Consider the following 21,305-nt stretch of genomic DNA (forward strand, 5'->3'; position numbering starts at 1 on the left):
TGCCTCACCCGGAGAGCCAGGCCGCCGCTGCTTTGACCTTTTCATGTGTGGCTCCGGCTCCTTCGTCCGAATGGGCACAGAGGCGATGCTTCTTTGTGGCTGTGTCCTAGGCCTGCCGCCTACAGCCATCCGGATCACAGCCACGGGGGGGATCTGCATGTGCTTCCTTACCAGCAAGTTTCTGGAGGTCCATATGGCGTCTTTGATGGCGGCTAGGGTGAGCCACATCTGGGCAAAGTCATCGTTCTTCAGTGTTTTTTGGCTCACCCCATACAGCACCAGTTGTGCTGTAAGGACCTCCCTTGCTGGCAAGTACGGGAATTGCAAGGAGCCGGCCATTGCCCACTGGTCTACGGCAGCGCTGCACTCCCAGAGCAAATGCCTCACCGACTCTGGCGCGCCACAACCGGGTCGGGGGCAGGTTGAGCGTGTTGACATGCCCCGGGAGTGCATGACGGACCTGACTGGGAGAATCTCATGAGCCACCATCCATGACAGGTCCCGGAGTCTGTTTGGAAGAGCGGAATGGTTCACGTTGCGCCAAACTGTTGAGGGCTCGCCAAATGCGAGCCCGCGCACTGGACTCACTGGCTCCTGCTCCTGCACAACAGAGATCAGAGAACGGTGGTTGGTTAAAATATGCAGCTCCTCCTGCTCCAGTTTAAAATGCTTTAAAAACGTCGGGATAAAAGCATAGGCTGGTGGCAGGCTAAAAGACACGGGTACTTTAAGATCTGTAGGTAAAATCTTCAATCGTCTGAGGTACGATCCCATCCAGAAACGTGTCATGGCTGTAGTTTTGGGGTTTCCGGATGGGTCTGTGGCTTGTTTGAGGTGTAGTGCGGTGTATCGGCTTCCTAAAAACAAGTACAGGTCAGGCACTCCTTTTCCTCCTTTCTCTTTTGGCCTTTTCATGACCTCCCTCCTCAGTCTCTCCCACTTGGAGCCCCACAGGAAATAAAAGATGGCTCGCTCCAGATCTAAAAGCACTCTCCTAGGTGGGATAAAAACAGAACTGATGAGTAAAAGCAAAGGTAAAATCACCGCTTTGATGATTAAAACCTTTCCTTCAATAGTCAGTCCTCTAAGTCCCCAATATCCTAGTCTTTGTTTTACTTTCCCTACCACGTCTGGCCAATTTGTTGTTCCTTCTCCCTCCCTGTCAAATTTGATCCCCAGTATTTTTTGGTCAGTCTGGGTCACAGTCAAAGGGAGTCCTGTCATCTCAGTCGCTGTCCACGGTCCATAAAATTGGGCTTGGGTCTTGTTTTTGTTCAACTTTGACCCAGAAGCCTGTCCAAACCAGTCAGTCAAGTCCAGCGTCCTGTTGACGGATAAAAGGTCGGTGCATAAAATGTTCACGTCGTCCATGTATAAAATACACTTGGTGTCCAGTCCCCCGCTCCCCGGTACTCCCAACCCATTGATTCGTTGATCCCTTCTCAAGATCTGTGCCAGCGGTTCTATACATGTTATGTATAGGAGGGCAGATAACGGACAACCCTGACGGACACCGCAGTTAATATCGACTGCTTTTGTCAAATGCCCGTTAATCACAAATTTGCTGGTAATGTCCCGATACAGCAATCCCACCCAAGCTAGAAACCTTTCTGGGAACCCCATTTTTTGCAGTACCTTGAAAAGGTACTGGTGCGAGACCCGATCGAAGGCTTTCTCAAAATCTAAATTTAGGACTACTAGCCGGATGTTTCTGTCTCTCGCGTAACAGATGGTGTCTCGGATCAGTACCAGGCTGTCGGTGATCTTCCTCCCTGGGATGGCACAGCCTTGATCCGGGTGAATCACCCCCTTTAAAAACAAGGACATACGTGAGGCTAAAAGTTTGCTAAAAAGTTTACAATCAAGGTTTAAAAGTGCGATAGGTCTCCAGTTCATCAGGTCGGTCTTGTCTTTGTTTTTGTGCAGTAGAGTCACTATCCCTACTCTAAAACTGTCAGGAAGTCGGTCTAGGTGCTCAAAGTCTTTAAAAACATCGATCAAATCAGGTGCTAAAATGTCCCAAAAGGTCAAATAAAATTCCAAGGGAAGTCCATCCTGTCCTGGGGACTTCCCTTTTTTAAAACTTGACAAACATTTATTTAACTCTAGAATGGTAAAATCTTGGGTTAAAAGCACACTGTCTTTTACTTTTTTATCGATGGATTTTAAAACTTCATTCATGGTGTCTATTCTAATGGGCTTTTCTTTATACAATTCTACGTAAAAATTTTCCACAATCTGTTTAATTTCTTCGATATTCTCTGTTATGCACCCGTTTTCCTTTTTTAGTTTTAAAATGGTCCCCCCTTTACTAACAATTTTCTTAAAAAAATACCTGGTGCACTTCTCACCCTCCTCTATTTCCCGTTCCCTGCTCCTTAAAATGACACCCTTGCTTTTAATTTCAGCTAAAACCGACATCTCTGATTTGATTTCTCTAATTTCTTCATTAAAATCCATTCCATTTTGGTTGAGGTTAAAATAGCGCTGTAGTCGCTTCTGCAGTCCCATCATGCGTCTGTTCTCCTTGCCCTTTCTTTTTTTGCCTGCCTGTCTGAAAAAAGTCTGGGTCTTTCCCTTCACCATCTCCCACCAGTGTGCTCGTGTATCGTACATGTCTTGAAGGGTCTGCCACTCTCGGTACTGCTCCCTGTACTGCTGAACTAGATGTTGATCTTCAAGCAGGGAGCAGTTGAGTTTCCACAGACCACTTCCAAAAGTCACACCTGAAGAGAGTGAAAGGGTGCAGGAGAGCATCAGGTGGTCAGAAAAGAAAACAGGGGTCAATCTAGCATCGGTCGGCGGGCAGTCCCGTGTGAAAATAAAATCTATGCGAGAGGCTCTGGTGCCATCACCACTGAACCAGGTGAAGCCCTCCTCTCTGGGATGCATGGTTTTAAAACAGTCTTGTAGTTTAAAATCCCTGCATATGCCCTGTAATAAAACCGATGTTTTGTCAATTTTAAAATCTTCCCCTGTTCTTTTTCTATCTTTTCGACTTAAAATACAGTTAAAATCACCTCCTAAAACTAATGGCACTCTCCCTAGCATGTGGGACTGCAGGTCTTCTAAAAGGTCATACCTGTCATTTTTGTCGTTAAAGCCATAAATATTGAGAAGGTTAAAATCCTGTCCCATAAAGGTCAAGTGTGCTAAAAGTGCCCTACCGTCTCTCACCACAGTGCTACCCTTCACCAGAACCTGAGGGTTTTTTATTAAAATGGCCACTCCATCGTTCTTATTTTGGTTTGATCCGCTCCATATCGATGTCTGTGGCCACATCTCCTCCCACTGTCGGTAGTGTTTTAAAAACGGTATGCCACATTCCTGCATTAAAAACACATCTGACTTTGTAGATTTAAGAAAGGATAAAACACTCTGGGCTCTAACTCTCGACTTCACACTTCTCACATTGATGGTTGAGAAGGTGAGTGTCATGAGTATGATTAAAAACAACAGGTATGAAATTTTAAAAACACTAAATAGAGGTTTAAGATGCTAAAATATCTTTTTTTTTTCAAAAAAAAGGCAGTTAGACTATTTCTTGTGAACGGGGCTCCTCCTTCACTTCAACAGGTGATGAAGGAGGGAGTTGAGCTCCATTCCCCCGTCGGACTCTGGGGGTTGGCCTTTGACGCAAGGCTGCATTTAGCTTGGAGTCCTTAGGGGTTGATTGTAGAGCTACTGTCAGAAAAGAGACTTCATTTGGTGAATTGGAGGGGAAGACTCTGGGCTCCTCCACAGATGAACTGTCTGAGAGAGTCCCAACTCTTCCCCTCTTCTCTGAGGCTACAGGAGACTCAGAGGACAATTCCGATGCAAGTCTCTTTGTTTGCTGGGCATCGGGGAGGGGGGCATCCTCACTATTTTCAGGTGGTTGAAAATCTTCCATTTCTGAACTAGCTCCGCCCACTTCCTGCATCTCCCCATCCTCCTCTCCACTCTCCATTGATGGGGCTGTTGCAGGCCCCTCCCCCTCTCCCGCCTCACATGATCCCTCCTCTCCAATCACAGTATCTGGCGGGAGATTTGAATTTTCCTGCCCAGCCTCTTCAACCTGCTCTTTTTCTTTTTGTCCTCCATTTTGTTCATTGGCTTTTGCTGCCTTTAGTTTGTTGGCAAACGATTTGGGGCAAGCTCTGAAGAGATGATTTGTTTCTCCACAAAGGTTGCACTTCCTGCCATTGGTGCACTCCTCAAAAGTGTGCCCAATTTCTCTACACTTTCCGCAAAAGGTTTTTGTGCACGCTTCTACCAGGTGCCCATGCTCACCACACTTGCGGCAGAGCTTGGGCTGACCTTGGTAGTGGATGTAGCCCCTGTTTTCACCCAGAACTATCATTGACGGCAGATGTTTCAGGCCTTGGAAGCCCTGGGGGTCCTGCCATTGTTGAATGGGGACCCTCCAAGCGCAATTCCAGATGCCGTCCTCATCTCTCACTTTGGTAGCCTGGCCTTTAACAGTGCAGTATCTCCCCAGCCATATACAAATGTCTTCTGCATTCACTGTCTCATTAAACATTCTGACAATGACTGTTTTCAATGCATTATCAGTCAGTTTTTCAACAACAAATGCAGAAAACTGGGGTTTCACAGACTCAAATCTTGTCCAAAATTCTCTCAAGATAGCCGCAGACTGGAAGCTTACATCAAAACCTTTGTTTAATGGTAGGGTCAAAATACAATTCAAATCGTTTGCTGTGAATTTCAAAGCCTGTTGGATTAGCTTCCTGGAGAAATCTAGCCTTGACATCTCCAGGAGCTTTCCATCCTTTTCTTTAAACTTAAAACGGACGCTGTGGTGCCTCCGCATGTTGGCATGGGTGGCCGACATGGTGGAGGCACCACAAGCTAAAAGGATCTAAAATCAGTAAAAAACTTACAATGGACAAAAAAACAATGAACAATAAATAAGTAAATACAATTAAAAATATAAAAAAGGAAAAAAATCTAAAAACGTACTTACCTTTTCAAGTTTTGGCCTGGACAAGGTGTTGAATCCGGCAGAGCTCAGGTAAGAGATTCTCTGGGCCAATGAATTCCTATTTGTTTAAGATATGCAACTACAGAAAAGTTGCACAACTTTAAACAAGGAATGTAGACAATTTCCTCCCAAGAGCTGGTTTAACTCAGAGCCACAACAGGCAAGAATTTAACCATCAAAAAGAGGCGACCGCAGTCTTAGCCAAAAGGCCGAGAAGCGATGGGCCCAAAGTGTCTGGCGTTCCAGCCAGGCTCTTGGCACAAATCTCGCTGGTCGCGGTTGGCTGCTTTTGACATGAGCGGAGCAATGGCTGCTTTTCACCACCTCCGCCCACCTCCCCATTCCTGACCTCGACAGCTGTTTGACTTTTCACAAACTCAAAGGGCTCAGCCATACGGCAGAGCCTGCCAAAAATAGCTTAAACTCATTGGTGTTCCTCTCCGCGGAAGTCTTTAGTAAAAGGCGAAAGACTTGTGCGTGATGAAGAGAAACCAGAGTCAGTACAGGCCTCTCCTCAAGAGCGGCCGAGGACCCCATTGGTCCCAGTCACCGCCCTCACGGTAGCCTTCTCTTAGCTTGCCAAATCCCCGCCCCCTCCCCATGTTGTCACGGGCTCTAGCCAATCGGGCTGTGGAGAAAAGTGTCTGGGCCTCAACATGCAATCCCCACAAATTTCTCAAGTTATCAGGCGCTTGCAGGCCCCCGGGGACCAAAATACAGGGAAAATGCGGGGTTGATTGGAGGCTAGCAGTCCTTCCAGGGCGCGTGAGGGATATCAGCTGTGGGGCAGGTTGACTCACCTTCCTCCAGCCACTGCCAGAGGGGCATTTGAAACTGTACGTTTGCGTCATTGTTTGCTTGCTTGCTTGCTTGCTTGCTTTTCCACACGGCCAGAGAAGGGTGCACCGTTCCCGGCGGCACTGCAATGCCAGGTCGATGCGTGGAGTGAACGGGGCAAGCCCCTTTTTCAGCTCCCAGTTCTAAAAATCCGTTTAATATGTTTGTCCTCGGGTAGAGGACATATCAGATATTAAACTGATAAGAACAGATACTACACTTGATCTTAGCCAAAAGGCCGAGAAGCGATGGGCCCAAAGTGTCTGGCGTTCCAGCCAGGCTCTTGGCACAAATCTCGCTGGTCGCGGTTGGCTGCTTTTGACATGAGCGGAGCAATGGCTGCTTTTCACCACCTCCGCCCACCTCCCCATTCCTGACCTCGACAGCTGTTTGACTTTTCACAAACTCAAAGGGCTCAGCCATACGGCAGAGCCTGCCAAAAATAGCTTAAACTCATTGGTGTTCCTCTCCACGGAAGTCTTTAGTAAAAGGCGAAAGACTTGTGCGTGATGAAGAAAAACCAGAGTCAGTACAGGCCTCTCCTCAAGAGCGGCCGAGGACCCCATTGGTCCCAGTCACCGCCCTCACGGTAGCCTTCTCTTAGCTTGCCAAATCCCCGCCCCCTCCCCATGTTGTCACGGGCTCTAGCCAATCGGGCTGTGGAGAAAAGTGTCTGGGCCTCAACATGCAATCCCCACAAATTTCTCAAGTTATCAGGCGCTTGCAGGCCCCCGGGGACCAAAATACAGGGAAAATGCGGGGTTGATTGGAGGCTAGCAGCCCTTCCAGGGCGCGTGAGGGATATCAGCTGTGGGGCAGGTTGACTCACCTTCCTCCAGCCACTGCCAGAGGGGCATTTGAAACTGTACGTTTGCGTCATTGTTTGCTTGCTTGCTTGCTTGCTTTTCCACACGGCCAGAGAAGGGTGCACCGTTCCCGGCGGCACTGCAATGCCAGGTCGATGCGTGGAGTGAACGGAGCAAGCCCCTTTTTCAGCTCCCAGTTCTAAAAATCCGTTTAATATGTTTGTCCTTGGGTAGAGGACATATCAGATATTAAACTGATAAGAACAGATACTACACTTGATCTTAGCCAAAAGGCCGAGAAGCGATGGGCCCAAAGTGTCTGGCGTTCCAGCCAGGCTCTTGGCACAAATCTCGCTGGTCGCGGTTGGCTGCTTTTGACATGAGCGGAGCAATGGCTGCTTTTCACCACCTCCGCCCACCTCCCCATTCCTGACCTCGACAGCTGTTTGACTTTTCACAAACTCAATGGGCTCAGCCATACGGCAGAGCCTGCCAAAAATAGCTTAAACTCATTGGTGTTCCTCTCCACGGAAGTCTTTAGTAAAAGGCGAAAGACTTGTGCGTGATGAAGAGAAACCAGAGTCAGTACAGGCCTCTCCTCAAGAGCGGCCGAGGACCCCATTGGTCCCAGTCACCGCCCTCACGGTAGCCTTCTCTTAGCTTGCCAAATCCCCGCCCCCTCCCCATGTTGTCACGGGCTCTAGCCAATCGGGCTGTGGAGAAAAGTGTCTGGGCCTCAACATGCAATCCCCACAAATTTCTCAAGTTATCAGGCGCTTGCAGGCCCCCGGGGACCAAAATACAGGGAAAATGCGGGGTTGATTGGAGGCTAGCAGCCCTTCCAGGGCGCGTGAGGGATATCAGCTGTGGGGCAGGTTGACTCACCTTCCTCCAGCCACTGCCAGAGGGGCATTTGAAACTGTACGTTTGCGTCATTGTTTGCTTGCTTGTTTGCTTGCTTGCTTTTCCACACGGCCAGAGAAGGGTGCACCGTTCCCGGCGGCACTGCAATGCCAGGTCGATGCGTGGAGTGAACGGAGCAAGCCCCTTTTTCAGCTCCCAGTTCTAAAAATCCGTTTAATATGTTTGTCCTCGGGTAGAGGACATATCAGATATTAAACTGATAAGAACAGATTTTTTTCTTTCGAAAAGATTTATTGACACTCATTTCAAGTTTTTTCAAAGGTTTACATCTTGAGATACAAAGGGTACATTATAATCACAACAATATGATAAATAGTTGTAAAACCATTGTTTGTTTGTTTTTTTTTTTAAAACATTAAAAACAAATATTTCAAGGGGTTTTACATGTTGTCAAACATAAAATCCATCTCACAAATGAAAACCATGGAGTGTCCCAAATCTTTAAAAGGGAGTGCATTGGTTTAAAACTTCTCTTCTTTCTAATTTTGTGCAGGAGCAGAGTGAGTCCCTACCCAGGGTCACTCATTCCGCTCCCCCAAACATTTGGTCTCTCGGGATCCTGTCGTGGTGCTCAGAGGAGATCCTCACCCTGTTGCTCCTTCCCACCTGCCTCACCCGGAGAGCCAGGCCGCCGCTGCTTTGACCTTTTCATGTGTGGCTCCGGCTCCTTCGTCCGAATGGGCACAGAGGCGATGCTTCTTTGTGGCTGTGTCCTAGGCCTGCCGCCTACAGCCATCCGGATCACAGCCACGGGGGGGATCTGCATGTGCTTCCTTACCAGCAAGTTTCTGGAGGTCCATATGGCGTCTTTGATGGCGGCTAGGGTGAGCCACATCTGGGCAAAGTCATCGTTCTTCAGTGTTTTTTGGCTCACCCCATACAGCACCAGTTGTGCTGTAAGGACCTCCCTTGCTGGCAAGTACGGGAATTGCAAGGAGCCGGCCATTGCCCACTGGTCTACGGCAGCGCTGCACTCCCAGAGCAAATGCCTCACCGACTCTGGCGCGCCACAACCGGGTCGGGGGCAGGTTGAGCGTGTTGACATGCCCCGGGAGTGCATGACGGACCTGACTGGGAGAATCTCATGAGCCACCATCCATGACAGGTCCCGGAGTCTGTTTGGAAGAGCGGAATGGTTCACGTTGCGCCAAACTGTTGAGGGCTCGCCAAATGCGAGCCCGCGCACTGGACTCACTGGCTCCTGCTCCTGCACAACAGAGATCAGAGAACGGTGGTTGGTTAAAATATGCAGCTCCTCCTGCTCCAGTTTAAAATGCTTTAAAAACGTCGGGATAAAAGCATAGGCTGGTGGCAGGCTAAAAGACACGGGTACTTTAAGATCTGTAGGTAAAATCTTCAATCGTCTGAGGTACGATCCCATCCAGAAACGTGTCATGGCTGTAGTTTTGGGGTTTCCGGATGGGTCTGTGGCTTGTTTGAGGTGTAGTGCGGTGTATCGGCTTCCTAAAAACAAGTACAGGTCAGGCACTCCTTTTCCTCCTTTCTCTTTTGGCCTTTTCATGACCTCCCTCCTCAGTCTCTCCCACTTGGAGCCCCACAGGAAATAAAAGATGGCTCGCTCCAGATCTAAAAGCACTCTCCTAGGTGGGATAAAAACAGAACTGATGAGTAAAAGCAAAGGTAAAATCACCGCTTTGATGATTAAAACCTTTCCTTCAATAGTCAGTCCTCTAAGTCCCCAATATCCTAGTCTTTGTTTTACTTTCCCTACCACGTCTGGCCAATTTGTTGTTCCTTCTCCCTCCCTGTCAAATTTGATCCCCAGTATTTTTTGGTCAGTCTGGGTCACAGTCAAAGGGAGTCCTGTCATCTCAGTCGCTGTCCACGGTCCATAAAATTGGGCTTGGGTCTTGTTTTTGTTCAACTTTGACCCAGAAGCCTGTCCAAACCAGTCAGTCAAGTCCAGCGTCCTGTTGACGGATAAAAGGTCGGTGCATAAAATGTTCACGTCGTCCATGTATAAAATACACTTGGTGTCCAGTCCCCCGCTCCCCGGTACTCCCAACCCATTGATTCGTTGATCCCTTCTCAAGATCTGTGCCAGCGGTTCTATACATGTTATGTATAGGAGGGCAGATAACGGACAACCCTGACGGACACCGCAGTTAATATCGACTGCTTTTGTCAAATGCCCGTTAATCACAAATTTGCTGGTAATGTCCCGATACAGCAATCCCACCCAAGCTAGAAACCTTTCTGGGAACCCCATTTTTTGCAGTACCTTGAAAAGGTACTGGTGCGAGACCCGATCGAAGGCTTTCTCAAAATCTAAATTTAGGACTACTAGCCGGATGTTTCTGTCTCTCGCGTAACAGATGGTGTCTCGGATCAGTACCAGGCTGTCGGTGATCTTCCTCCCTGGGATGGCACAGCCTTGATCCGGGTGAATCACCCCCTTTAAAAACAAGGACATACGTGAGGCTAAAAGTTTGCTAAAAAGTTTACAATCAAGGTTTAAAAGTGCGATAGGTCTCCAGTTCATCAGGTCGGTCTTGTCTTTGTTTTTGTGCAGTAGAGTCACTATCCCTACTCTAAAACTGTCAGGAAGTCGGTCTAGGTGCTCAAAGTCTTTAAAAACATCGATCAAATCAGGTGCTAAAATGTCCCAAAAGGTCAAATAAAATTCCAAGGGAAGTCCATCCTGTCCTGGGGACTTCCCTTTTTTAAAACTTGACAAACATTTATTTAACTCTAGAATGGTAAAATCTTGGGTTAAAAGCACACTGTCTTTTACTTTTTTATCGATGGATTTTAAAACTTCATTCATGGTGTCTATTCTAATGGGCTTTTCTTTATACAATTCTACGTAAAAATTTTCCACAATCTGTTTAATTTCTTCGATATTCTCTGTTATGCACCCGTTTTCCTTTTTTAGTTTTAAAATGGTCCCCCCTTTACTAACAATTTTCTTAAAAAAATACCTGGTGCACTTCTCACCCTCCTCTATTTCCCGTTCCCTGCTCCTTAAAATGACACCCTTGCTTTTAATTTCAGCTAAAACCGACATCTCTGATTTGATTTCTGTAATTTCTTCATTAAAATCCATTCCATTTTGGTTGAGGTTAAAATAGCGCTGTAGTCGCTTCTGCAGTCCCATCATGCGTCTGTTCTCCTTGCCCTTTCTTTTTTTGCCTGCCTGTCTGAAAAAAGTCTGGGTCTTTCCCTTCACCATCTCCCACCAGTGTGCTCGTGTATCGTACATGTCTTGAAGGGTCTGCCACTCTCGGTACTGCTCCCTGTACTGCTGAACTAGATGTTGATCTTCAAGCAGGGAGCAGTTGAGTTTCCACAGACCACTTCCAAAAGTCACACCTGAAGAGAGTGAAAGGGTGCAGGAGAGCATCAGGTGGTCAGAAAAGAAAACAGGGGTCAATCTAGCATCGGTCGGCGGGCAGTCCCGTGTGAAAATAAAATCTATGCGAGAGGCTCTGGTGCCATCACCACTGAACCAGGTGAAGCCCTCCTCTCTGGGATGCATGGTTTTAAAACAGTCTTGTAGTTTAAAATCCCTGCATATGCCCTGTAATAAAACCGATGTTTTGTCAATTTTAAAATCTTCCCCTGTTCTTTTTCTATCTTTTCGACTTAAAATACAGTTAAAATCACCTCCTAAAACTAATGGCACTCTCCCTAGCATGTGGGACTGCAGGTCTTCTAAAAGGTCATACCTGTCATTTTTGTCGTTAAAGCCATAAATATTGAGAAGGTTAAAATCCTGTCCCATAAAGGTCAAGTGTGCTAAAAGTGCCCTACCGTCTCTCACCACAGTGCTACCCTTCACCAGAACCTGAGGGTTTTTTATTAAAATGGCCACTCCATCGTTCTTATTTTGGTTTGATCCGCTCCATATCGATGTCTGTGGCCACATCTCCTCCCACTGTCGGTAGTGTTTTAAAAACGGTATGCCACATTCCTGCATTAAAAACACATCTGACTTTGTAGATTTAAGAAAGGATAAAACACTCTGGGCTCTAACTCTCGACTTCACACTTCTCACATTGATGGTTGAGAAGGTGAGTGTCATGAGTATGATTAAAAACAACAGGTATGAAATTTTAAAAACACTAAATAGAGGTTTAAGATGCTAAAATATCTTTTTTTTTTCAAAAAAAAGGCAGTTAGACTATTTCTTGTGAACGGGGCTCCTCCTTCACTTCAACAGGTGATGAAGGAGGGAGTTGAGCTCCATTCCCCCGTCGGACTCTGGGGGTTGGCCTTTGACGCAAGGCTGCATTTAGCTTGGAGTCCTTAGGGGTTGATTGTAGAGCTACTGTCAGAAAAGAGACTTCATTTGGTGAATTGGAGGGGAAGACTCTGGGCTCCTCCACAGATGAACTGTCTGAGAGAGTCCCAACTCTTCCCCTCTTCTCTGAGGCTACAGGAGACTCAGAGGACAATTCCGATGCAAGTCTCTTTGTTTGCTGGGCATCGGGGAGGGGGGCATCCTCACTATTTTCAGGTGGTTGAAAATCTTCCATTTCTGAACTAGCTCCGCCCACTTCCTGCATCTCCCCATCCTCCTCTCCACTCTCCATTGATGGGGCTGTTGCAGGCCCCTCCCCCTCTCCCGCCTCACATGATCCCTCCTCTCCAATCACAGTATCTGGCGGGAGATTTGAATTTTCCTGCCCAGCCTCTTCAACCTGCTCTTTTTCTTTTTGTCCTCCATTTTGTTCATTGGCTTTTGCTGCCTTTAGTTTGTTGGCAAACGATTTGGGGCAAGCTCTGAAGAGATGATTTGTTTCTCCACAAAGGTTGCACTTCCTGCCATTGGTGCACTCCTCAAAAGTGTGCCCAATTTCTCTACACTTTCCGCAAAAGGTTTTTGTGCACGCTTCTACCAGGTGCCCATGCTCACCACACTTGCGGCAGAGCTTGGGCTGACCTTGGTAGTGGATGTAGCCCCTGTTTTCACCCAGAACTATCATTGACGGCAGATGTTTCAGGCCTTGGAAGCCCTGGGGGTCCTGCCATTGTTGAATGGGGACCCTCCAAGCGCAATTCCAGATGCCGTCCTCATCTCTCACTTTGGTAGCCTGGCCTTTAACAGTGCAGTATCTCCCCAGCCATATACAAATGTCTTCTGCATTCACTGTCTCATTAAACATTCTGACAATGACTGTTTTCAATGCATTATCAGTCAGTTTTTCAACAACAAATGCAGAAAACTGGGGTTTCACAGACTCAAATCTTGTCCAAAATTCTCTCAAGATAGCCGCAGACTGGAAGCTTACATCAAAACCTTTGTTTAATGGTAGGGTCAAAATACAATTCAAATCGTTTGCTGTGAATTTCAAAGCCTGTTGGATTAGCTTCCTGGAGAAATCTAGCCTTGACATCTCCAGGAGCTTTCCATCCTTTTCTTTAAACTTAAAACGGACGCTGTGGTGCCTCCGCATGTTGGCATGGGTGGCCGACATGGTGGAGGCACCACAAGCTAAAAGGATCTAAAATCAGTAAAAAACTTACAATGGACAAAAAAACAATGAACAATAAATAAGTAAATACAATTAAAAATATAAAAAAGGAAAAAAATCTAAAAACGTACTTACTTTTTCAAGTTTTGGCCTGGACAAGGTGTTGAATCCGGCAGAGCTCAGGTAAGAGATTCTCTGGGCCAATGAATTCCTATTTGTTTAAGATATGCAACTACAGAAAAGTTGCACAACTTTAAACAAGGAATGTAGACAATTTCCTCCCAAGAGCTGGTTTAACTCAGAGCCACAACAGGCAAGAATTTAACCATCAAAAGGAGGCGACCGCAGTCTTAGCTGCTGTTCTCTGATAAGAACAGATACTACACTTGATCTTAGCCAAAAGGCCGAGAAGCGATGGGCCCAAAGTGTCTGGCGTTCCAGCCAGGCTCTTGGCACAAATCTCGCTGGTCGCGGTTGGCTGCTTTTGACATGAGCGGAGCAATGGCTGCTTTTCACCACCTCCGCCCACCTCCCCATTCCTGACCTCGACAGCTGTTTGACTTTTCACAAACTCAAAGGGCTCAGCCATACGGCAGAGCCTGCCAAAAATAGCTTAAACTCATTGGTGTTCCTCTCCACGGAAGTCTTTAGTAAAAGGCGAAAGACTTGTGCGTGATGAAGAGAAACCAGAGTCAGTACAGGCCTCTCCTCAAGAGCGGCCGAGGACCCCATTGGTCCCAGTCACCGCCCTCACGGTAGCCTTCTCTTAGCTTGCCAAATCCCCGCCCCCTCCCCATGTTGTCACGGGCTCTAGCCAATCGGGCTGTGGAGAAAAGTGTCTGGGCCTCAACATGCAATCCCCACAAATTTCTCAAGTTATCAGGCGCTTGCAGGCCCCCGGGGACCAAAATACAGGGAAAATGCGGGGTTGATTGGAGGCTAGCAGCCCTTCCAGGGCGCGTGAGGGATATCAGCTGTGGGGCAGGTTGACTCACCTTCCTCCAGCCACTGCCAGAGGGGCATTTGAAACTGTACGTTTGCGTCATTGTTTGCTTGCTTGCTTGCTTGCTTGCTTTTCCACACGGCCAGAGAAGGGTGCACCGTTCCCGGCGGCACTGCAATGCCAGGTCGATGCGTGGAGTGAACGGGGCAAGCCCCTTTTTCAGCTCCCAGTTCTAAAAATCCGTTTAATATGTTTGTCCTCGGGTAGAGGACATATCAGATATTAAACTGATAAGAACAGATACTACACTTGATCTTAGCCAAAAGGCCGAGAAGCGATGGGCCCAAAGTGTCTGGCGTTCCAGCCAGGCTCTTGGCACAAATCTCGCTGGTCGCGGTTGGCTGCTTTTGACATGAGCGGAGCAATGGCTGCTTTTCACCACCTCCGCCCACCTCCCCATTCCTGACCTCGACAGCTGTTTGACTTTTCACAAACTCAAAGGGCTCAGCCATACGGCAGAGCCTGCCAAAAATAGCTTAAACTCATTGGTGTTCCTCTCCACGGAAGTCTTTAGTAAAAGGCGAAAGACTTGTGCGTGATGAAGAGAAACCAGAGTCAGTACAGGCCTCTCCTCAAGAGCGGCCGAGGACCCCATTGGTCCCAGTCACCGCCCTCACGGTAGCCTTCTCTTAGCTTGCCAAATCCCCGCCCCCTCCCCATGTTGTCACGGGCTCTAGCCAATCGGGCTGTGGAGAAAAGTGTCTGGGCCTCAACATGCAATCCCCACAAATTTCTCAAGTTATCAGGCGCTTGCAGGCCCCCGGGGACCAAAATACAGGGAAAATGCGGGGTTGATTGGAGGCTAGCAGCCCTTCCAGGGCGCGTGAGGGATATCAGCTGTGGGGCAGGTTGACTCACCTTCCTCCAGCCACTGCCAGAGGGGCATTTGAAACTGTACGTTTGCGTCATTGTTTGCTTGCTTGCTTGCTTGCTTGCTTTTCCACACGGCCAGAGAAGGGTGCACCGTTCCCGGCGGCACTGCAATGCCAGGTCGATGCGTGGAGTGAACGGGGCAAGCCCCTTTTTCAGCTCCCAGTTCTAAAAATCCGTTTAATATGTTTGTCCTCGGGTAGAGGACATATCAGATATTAAACTGATAAGAACAGATACTACACTTGATCTTAGCCAAAAGGCCGAGAAGCGATGGGCCCAAAGTGTCTGGCGTTCCAGCCAGGCTCTTGGCACAAATCTCGCTGGTCGCGGTTGGCTGCTTTTGACATGAGCGGAGCAATGGCTGCTTTTCACCACCTCCGCCCACCTCCCCATTCCTGACCTCGACAGCTGTTTGACTTTTCACAAACTCAAAGGGCTCAGCCATACGGCAGAGCCTGCCAAAAATAGCTTAAACTCATTGGTGTTCCTCTCCACGGAAGTCTTTAGTAAAAGGCGAAAGACTTGTGCGTGATGAAGAGAAACCAGAGTCAGTACAGGCCTCTCCTCAAGAGCGGCCGAGGACCCCATTGGTCCCAGTCACCGCCCTCACGGTAGCCTTCTCTTAGCTTGCCAAATCCCCGCCCCCTCCCCATGTTGTCACGGGCTCTAGCCAATCGGGCTGTGGAGAAAAGTGTCTGGGCCTCAACATGCAATCCCCACAAATTTCTCAAGTTATCAGGCGCTTGCAGGCCCCCGGGGACCAAAATACAGGGAAAATGCGGGGTTGATTGGAGGCTAGCAGCCCTTCCAGGGCGCGTGAGGGATATCAGCTGTGGGGCAGGTTGACTCACCTTCCTCCAGCCACTGCCAGAGGGGCATTTGAAACTGTACGTTTGCGTCATTGCTTGCTTGTTTGCTTGCTTGCTTGCTTGCTTTTCCACACGGCCAGAGAAGGGTGCACCGTTCCCGGCGGCACTGCAATGCCAGGTCGATGCGTGGAGTGAACGGAGCAAGCCCCTTTTTCAGCTCCCAGTTCTAAAAATCCGTTTAATATGTTTGTCCTCGGGTAGAGGACATATCAGATATTAAACTGATAAGAACAGATTTTTTCTTTCGAAAAGATTTATTGACACTCATTTCAAGTTTTTTCAAAGAAGGTTTACATCTTGAGATACAAAGGGTACATTATAATCACAACAATATGATAAATAGTTGTAAAACCATTGTTTGTTTGTTTTTTTTTTTAAAACATTAAAAACAAATATTTCAAGGGGTTTTACATGTTGTCAAACATAAAATCCATCTCACAAATGAAAACCATGGAGTGTCCCAAATCTTTAAAAGGGAGTGCATTGGTTTAAAACTTCTCTTCTTTCTAATTTTGTGCAGGAGCAGAGTGAGTCCCTACCCAGGGTCACTCATTCCGCTCCCCCAAACATTTGGTCTCTCGGGATCCTGTCGTGGTGCTCAGAGGAGATCCTCACCCTGTTGCTCCTTCCCACCTGCCTCACCCGGAGAGCCAGGCCGCCGCTGCTTTGACCTTTTCATGTGTGGCTCCGGCTCCTTCGTCCGAATGGGCACAGAGGCGATGCTTCTTTGTGGCTGTGTCCTAGGCCTGCCGCCTACAGCCATCCGGATCACAGCCACGGGGGGGATCTGCATGTGCTTCCTTACCAGCAAGTTTCTGGAGGTCCATATGGCGTCTTTGATGGCGGCTAGGGTGAGCCACATCTGGGCAAAGTCATCGTTCTTCAGTGTTTTTTGGCTCACCCCATACAGCACCAGTTGTGCTGTAAGGACCTCCCTTGCTGGCAAGTACGGGAATTGCAAGGAGCCGGCCATTGCCCACTGGTCTACGGCAGCGCTGCACTCCCAGAGCAAATGCCTCACCGACTCTGGCGCGCCACAACCGGGTCGGGGGCAGGTTGAGCGTGTTGACATGCCCCGGGAGTGCATGACGGACCTGACTGGGAGAATCTCATGAGCCACCATCCATGACAGGTCCCGGAGTCTGTTTGGAAGAGCGGAATGGTTCACGTTGCGCCAAACTGTTGAGGGCTCGCCAAATGCGAGCCCGCGCACTGGACTCACTGGCTCCTGCTCCTGCACAACAGAGATCAGAGAACGGTGGTTGGTTAAAATATGCAGCTCCTCCTGCTCCAGTTTAAAATGCTTTAAAAACGTCGGGATAAAAGCATAGGCTGGTGGCAGGCTAAAAGACACGGGTACTTTAAGATCTGTAGGTAAAATCTTCAATCGTCTGAGGTACGATCCCATCCAGAAACGTGTCATGGCTGTAGTTTTGGGGTTTCCGGATGGGTCTGTGGCTTGTTTGAGGTGTAGTGCGGTGTATCGGCTTCCTAAAAACAAGTACAGGTCAGGCACTCCTTTTCCTCCTTTCTCTTTTGGCCTTTTCATGACCTCCCTCCTCAGTCTCTCCCACTTGGAGCCCCACAGGAAATAAAAGATGGCTCGCTCCAGATCTAAAAGCACTCTCCTAGGTGGGATAAAAACAGAACTGATGAGTAAAAGCAAAGGTAAAATCACCGCTTTGATGATTAAAACCTTTCCTTCAATAGTCAGTCCTCTAAGTCCCCAATATCCTAGTCTTTGTTTTACTTTCCCTACCACGTCTGGCCAATTTGTTGTTCCTTCTCCCTCCCTGTCAAATTTGATCCCCAGTATTTTTTGGTCAGTCTGGGTCACAGTCAAAGGGAGTCCTGTCATCTCAGTCGCTGTCCACGGTCCATAAAATTGGGCTTGGGTCTTGTTTTTGTTCAACTTTGACCCAGAAGCCTGTCCAAACCAGTCAGTCAAGTCCAGCGTCCTGTTGACGGATAAAAGGTCGGTGCATAAAATGTTCACGTCGTCCATGTATAAAATACACTTGGTGTCCAGTCCCCCGCTCCCCGGTACTCCCAACCCATTGATTCGTTGATCCCTTCTCAAGATCTGTGCCAGCGGTTCTATACATGTTATGTATAGGAGGGCAGATAACGGACAACCCTGACGGACACCGCAGTTAATATCGACTGCTTTTGTCAAATGCCCGTTAATCACAAATTTGCTGGTAATGTCCCGATACAGCAATCCCACCCAAGCTAGAAACCTTTCTGGGAACCCCATTTTTTGCAGTACCTTGAAAAGGTACTGGTGCGAGACCCGATCGAAGGCTTTCTCAAAATCTAAATTTAGGACTACTAGCCGGATGTTTCTGTCTCTCGCGTAACAGGTGGTGTCTCGGATCAGTACCAGGCTGTCGGTGATCTTCCTCCCTGGGATGGCACAGCCTTGATCCGGGTGAATCACCCCCTTTAAAAACAAGGACATACGTGAGGCTAAAAGTTTGCTAAAAAGTTTACAATCAAGGTTTAAAAGTGCGATAGGTCTCCAGTTCATCAGGTCGGTCTTGTCTTTGTTTTTGTGCAGTAGAGTCACTATCCCTACTCTAAAACTGTCAGGAAGTCGGTCTAGGTGCTCAAAGTCTTTAAAAACATCGATCAAATCAGGTGCTAAAATGTCCCAAAAGGTCAAATAAAATTCCAAGGGAAGTCCATCCTGTCCTGGGGACTTCCCTTTTTTAAAACTTGACAAACATTTATTTAACTCTAGAATGGTAAAATCTTGGGTTAAAAGCACACTGTCTTTTACTTTTTTATCGATGGATTTTAAAACTTCATTCATGGTGTCTATTCTAATGGGCTTTTCTTTATACAATTCTACGTAAAAATTTTCCACAATCTGTTTAATTTCTTCGATATTCTCTGTTATGCACCCGTTTTCCTTTTTTAGTTTTAAAATGGTCCCCCCTTTACTAACAATTTTCTTAAAAAAATACCTGGTGCACTTCTCACCCTCCTCTATTTCCCGTTCCCTGCTCCTTAAAATGACACCCTTGCTTTTAATTTCAGCTAAAACCGACATCTCTGATTTGATTTCTGTAATTTCTTCATTAAAATCCATTCCATTTTGGTTGAGGTTAAAATAGCGCTGTAGTCGCTTCTGCAGTCCCATCATGCGTCTGTTCTCCTTGCCCTTTCTTTTTTTGCCTGCCTGTCTGAAAAAAGTCTGGGTCTTTCCCTTCACCATCTCCCACCAGTGTGCTCGTGTATCGTACATGTCTTGAAGGGTCTGCCACTCTCGGTACTGCTCCCTGTACTGCTGAACTAGATGTTGATCTTCAAGCAGGGAGCAGTTGAGTTTCCACAGACCACTTCCAAAAGTCACACCTGAAGAGAGTGAAAGGGTGCAGGAGAGCATCAGGTGGTCAGAAAAGAAAACAGGGGTCAATCTAGCATCGGTCGGCGGGCAGTCCCGTGTGAAAATAAAATCTATGCGAGAGGCTCTGGTGCCATCACCACTGAACCAGGTGAAGCCCTCCTCTCTGGGATGCATGGTTTTAAAACAGTCTTGTAGTTTAAAATCCCTGCATATGCCCTGTAATAAAACCGATGTTTTGTCAATTTTAAAATCTTCCCCTGTTCTTTTTCTATCTTTTCGACTTAAAATACAGTTAAAATCACCTCCTAAAACTAATGGCACTCTCCCTAGCATGTGGGACTGCAGGTCTTCTAAAAGGTCATACCTGTCATTTTTGTCGTTAAAGCCATAAATATTGAGAAGGTTAAAATCCTGTCCCATAAAGGTCAAGTGTGCTAAAAGTGCCCTACCGTCTCTCACCACAGTGCTACCCTTCACCAGAACCTGAGGGTTTTTTATTAAAATGGCCACTCCATCGTTCTTATTTTGGTTTGATCCGCTCCATATCGATGTCTGTGGCCACATCTCCTCCCACTGTCGGTAGTGTTTTAAAAACGGTATGCCACATTCCTGCATTAAAAACACATCTGACTTTGTAGATTTAAGAAAGGATAAAACACTCTGGGCTCTAACTCTCGACTTCACACTTCTCACATTGATGGTTGAGAAGGTGAGTGTCATGAGTATGATTAAAAACAACAGGTATGAAATTTTAAAAACACTAAATAGAGGTTTAAGATGCTAAAATATCTTTTTTTTTTCAAAAAAAAGGCAGTTAGACTATTTCTTGTGAACGGGGCTCCTCCTTCACTTCAACAGGTGATGAAGGAGGGAGTTGAGCTCCATTCCCCCGTCGGACTCTGGGGGTTGGCCTTTGACGCAAGGCTGCATTTAGCTTGGAGTCCTTAGGGGTTGATTGTAGAGCTACTGTCAGAAAAGAGACTTCATTTGGTGAATTGGAGGGGAAGACTCTGGGCTCCTCCACAGATGAACTGTCTGAGAGAGTCCCAACTCTTCCCCTCTTCTCTGAGGCTACAGGAGACTCAGAGGACAATTCCGATGCAAGTCTCTTTGTTTGCTGGGCATCGGGGAGGGGGGCATCCTCACTATTTTCAGGTGGTTGAAAATCTTCCATTTCTGAACTAGCTCCGCCCACTTCCTGCATCTCCCCATCCTCCTCTCCACTCTCCATTGATGGGGCTGTTGCAGGCCCCTCCCCCTCTCCCGCCTCACATGATCCCTCCTCTCCAATCACAGTATCTGGCGGGAGATTTGAATTTTCCTGCCCAGCCTCTTCAACCTGCTCTTTTTCTTTTTGTCCTCCATTTTGTTCATTGGCTTTTGCTGCCTTTAGTTTGTTGGCAAACGATTTGGGGCAAGCTCTGAAGAGATGATTTGTTTCTCCACAAAGGTTGCACTTCCTGCCATTGGTGCACTCCTCAAAAGTGTGCCCAATTTCTCTACACTTTCCGCAAAAGGTTTTTGTGCACGCTTCTACCAGGTGCCCATGCTCACCACACTTGCGGCAGAGCTTGGGCTGACCTTGGTAGTGGATGTAGCCCCTGTTTTCACCCAGAACTATCATTGACGGCAGATGTTTCAGGCCTTGGAAGCCCTGGGGGTCCTGCCATTGTTGAATGGGGACCCTCCAAGCGCAATTCCAGATGCCGTCCTCATCTCTCACTTTGGTAGCCTGGCCTTTAACAGTGCAGTATCTCCCCAGCCATATACAAATGTCTTCTGCATTCACTGTCTCATTAAACATTCTGACAATGACTGTTTTCAATGCATTATCAGTCAGTTTTTCAACAACAAATGCAGAAAACTGGGGTTTCACAGACTCAAATCTTGTCCAAAATTCTCTCAAGATAGCCGCAGACTGGAAGCTTACATCAAAACCTTTGTTTAATGGTAGGGTCAAAATACAATTCAAATCGTTTGCTGTGAATTTCAAAGCCTGTTGGATTAGCTTCCTGGAGAAATCTAGCCTTGACATCTCCAGGAGCTTTCCATCCTTTTCTTTAAACTTAAAACGGACGCTGTGGTGCCTCCGCATGTTGGCATGGGTGGCCGACATGGTGGAGGCACCACAAGCTAAAAGGATCTAAAATCAGTAAAAAACTTACAATGGACAAAAAAACAATGAACAATAAATAAGTAAATACAATTAAAAATATAAA

At 47.3% G+C, this 21,305-nt stretch overlaps 10 non-coding genes and 3 pseudogenes across 10 annotated transcripts; all 13 read right to left on the reverse strand.

Moving 5' to 3' along the window:
- Positions 1–5,369: 5,369 nt before the first annotated feature.
- Positions 5,370–5,484, reverse strand: LOC139619363 (U5 spliceosomal RNA). The gene has a single exon (XR_011690362.1). It is a non-coding gene; the product is annotated as a U5 spliceosomal RNA (small nuclear RNA).
- A 395-nt stretch (positions 5,485–5,879) lies between these two features.
- LOC139619444 (U2 spliceosomal RNA) lies at positions 5,880–6,071 on the reverse strand. Its single transcript, XR_011690439.1, has one exon. It is a non-coding gene; the product is annotated as a U2 spliceosomal RNA (small nuclear RNA).
- A 164-nt stretch (positions 6,072–6,235) lies between these two features.
- LOC139619309 (U5 spliceosomal RNA) lies at positions 6,236–6,350 on the reverse strand. Its single transcript, XR_011690311.1, has one exon. It is a non-coding gene; the product is annotated as a U5 spliceosomal RNA (small nuclear RNA).
- A 391-nt stretch (positions 6,351–6,741) lies between these two features.
- LOC139619615 (U2 spliceosomal RNA) lies at positions 6,742–6,933 on the reverse strand. Its single transcript, XR_011690607.1, has one exon. It is a non-coding gene; the product is annotated as a U2 spliceosomal RNA (small nuclear RNA).
- Positions 6,934–7,097: 164 nt separating this feature from the next.
- LOC139618839 (U5 spliceosomal RNA) lies at positions 7,098–7,212 on the reverse strand. Its single transcript, XR_011689847.1, has one exon. It is a non-coding gene; the product is annotated as a U5 spliceosomal RNA (small nuclear RNA).
- Positions 7,213–7,607: 395 nt separating this feature from the next.
- On the reverse strand, positions 7,608–7,783 carry LOC139619750 (U2 spliceosomal RNA; annotated as a pseudogene).
- Positions 7,784–13,191: 5,408 nt separating this feature from the next.
- Positions 13,192–13,405, reverse strand: LOC139618721 (U2 spliceosomal RNA; annotated as a pseudogene).
- A 164-nt stretch (positions 13,406–13,569) lies between these two features.
- On the reverse strand, positions 13,570–13,684 carry LOC139618840 (U5 spliceosomal RNA). The gene has a single exon (XR_011689848.1). It is a non-coding gene; the product is annotated as a U5 spliceosomal RNA (small nuclear RNA).
- A 395-nt stretch (positions 13,685–14,079) lies between these two features.
- Positions 14,080–14,271, reverse strand: LOC139619455 (U2 spliceosomal RNA). Its single transcript, XR_011690450.1, has one exon. It is a non-coding gene; the product is annotated as a U2 spliceosomal RNA (small nuclear RNA).
- A 164-nt stretch (positions 14,272–14,435) lies between these two features.
- Positions 14,436–14,550, reverse strand: LOC139618841 (U5 spliceosomal RNA). Its single transcript, XR_011689849.1, has one exon. It is a non-coding gene; the product is annotated as a U5 spliceosomal RNA (small nuclear RNA).
- A 395-nt stretch (positions 14,551–14,945) lies between these two features.
- On the reverse strand, positions 14,946–15,137 carry LOC139619467 (U2 spliceosomal RNA). Its single transcript, XR_011690461.1, has one exon. It is a non-coding gene; the product is annotated as a U2 spliceosomal RNA (small nuclear RNA).
- Positions 15,138–15,301: 164 nt separating this feature from the next.
- On the reverse strand, positions 15,302–15,416 carry LOC139618842 (U5 spliceosomal RNA). The gene has a single exon (XR_011689850.1). It is a non-coding gene; the product is annotated as a U5 spliceosomal RNA (small nuclear RNA).
- A 399-nt stretch (positions 15,417–15,815) lies between these two features.
- On the reverse strand, positions 15,816–15,990 carry LOC139619773 (U2 spliceosomal RNA; annotated as a pseudogene).
- Positions 15,991–21,305: the final 5,315 nt, after the last annotated feature.

The sequence above is a fragment of the Trachinotus anak genome, unplaced genomic scaffold, assembly GCF_046630095.1.
Source record: "Trachinotus anak isolate AG129_WGS33_773 ecotype Australia unplaced genomic scaffold, CSIRO_AGI_Tana_v1 ptg000003l, whole genome shotgun sequence".
Taxonomy (NCBI): Eukaryota; Metazoa; Chordata; class Actinopteri; order Carangiformes; family Carangidae; genus Trachinotus; species Trachinotus anak.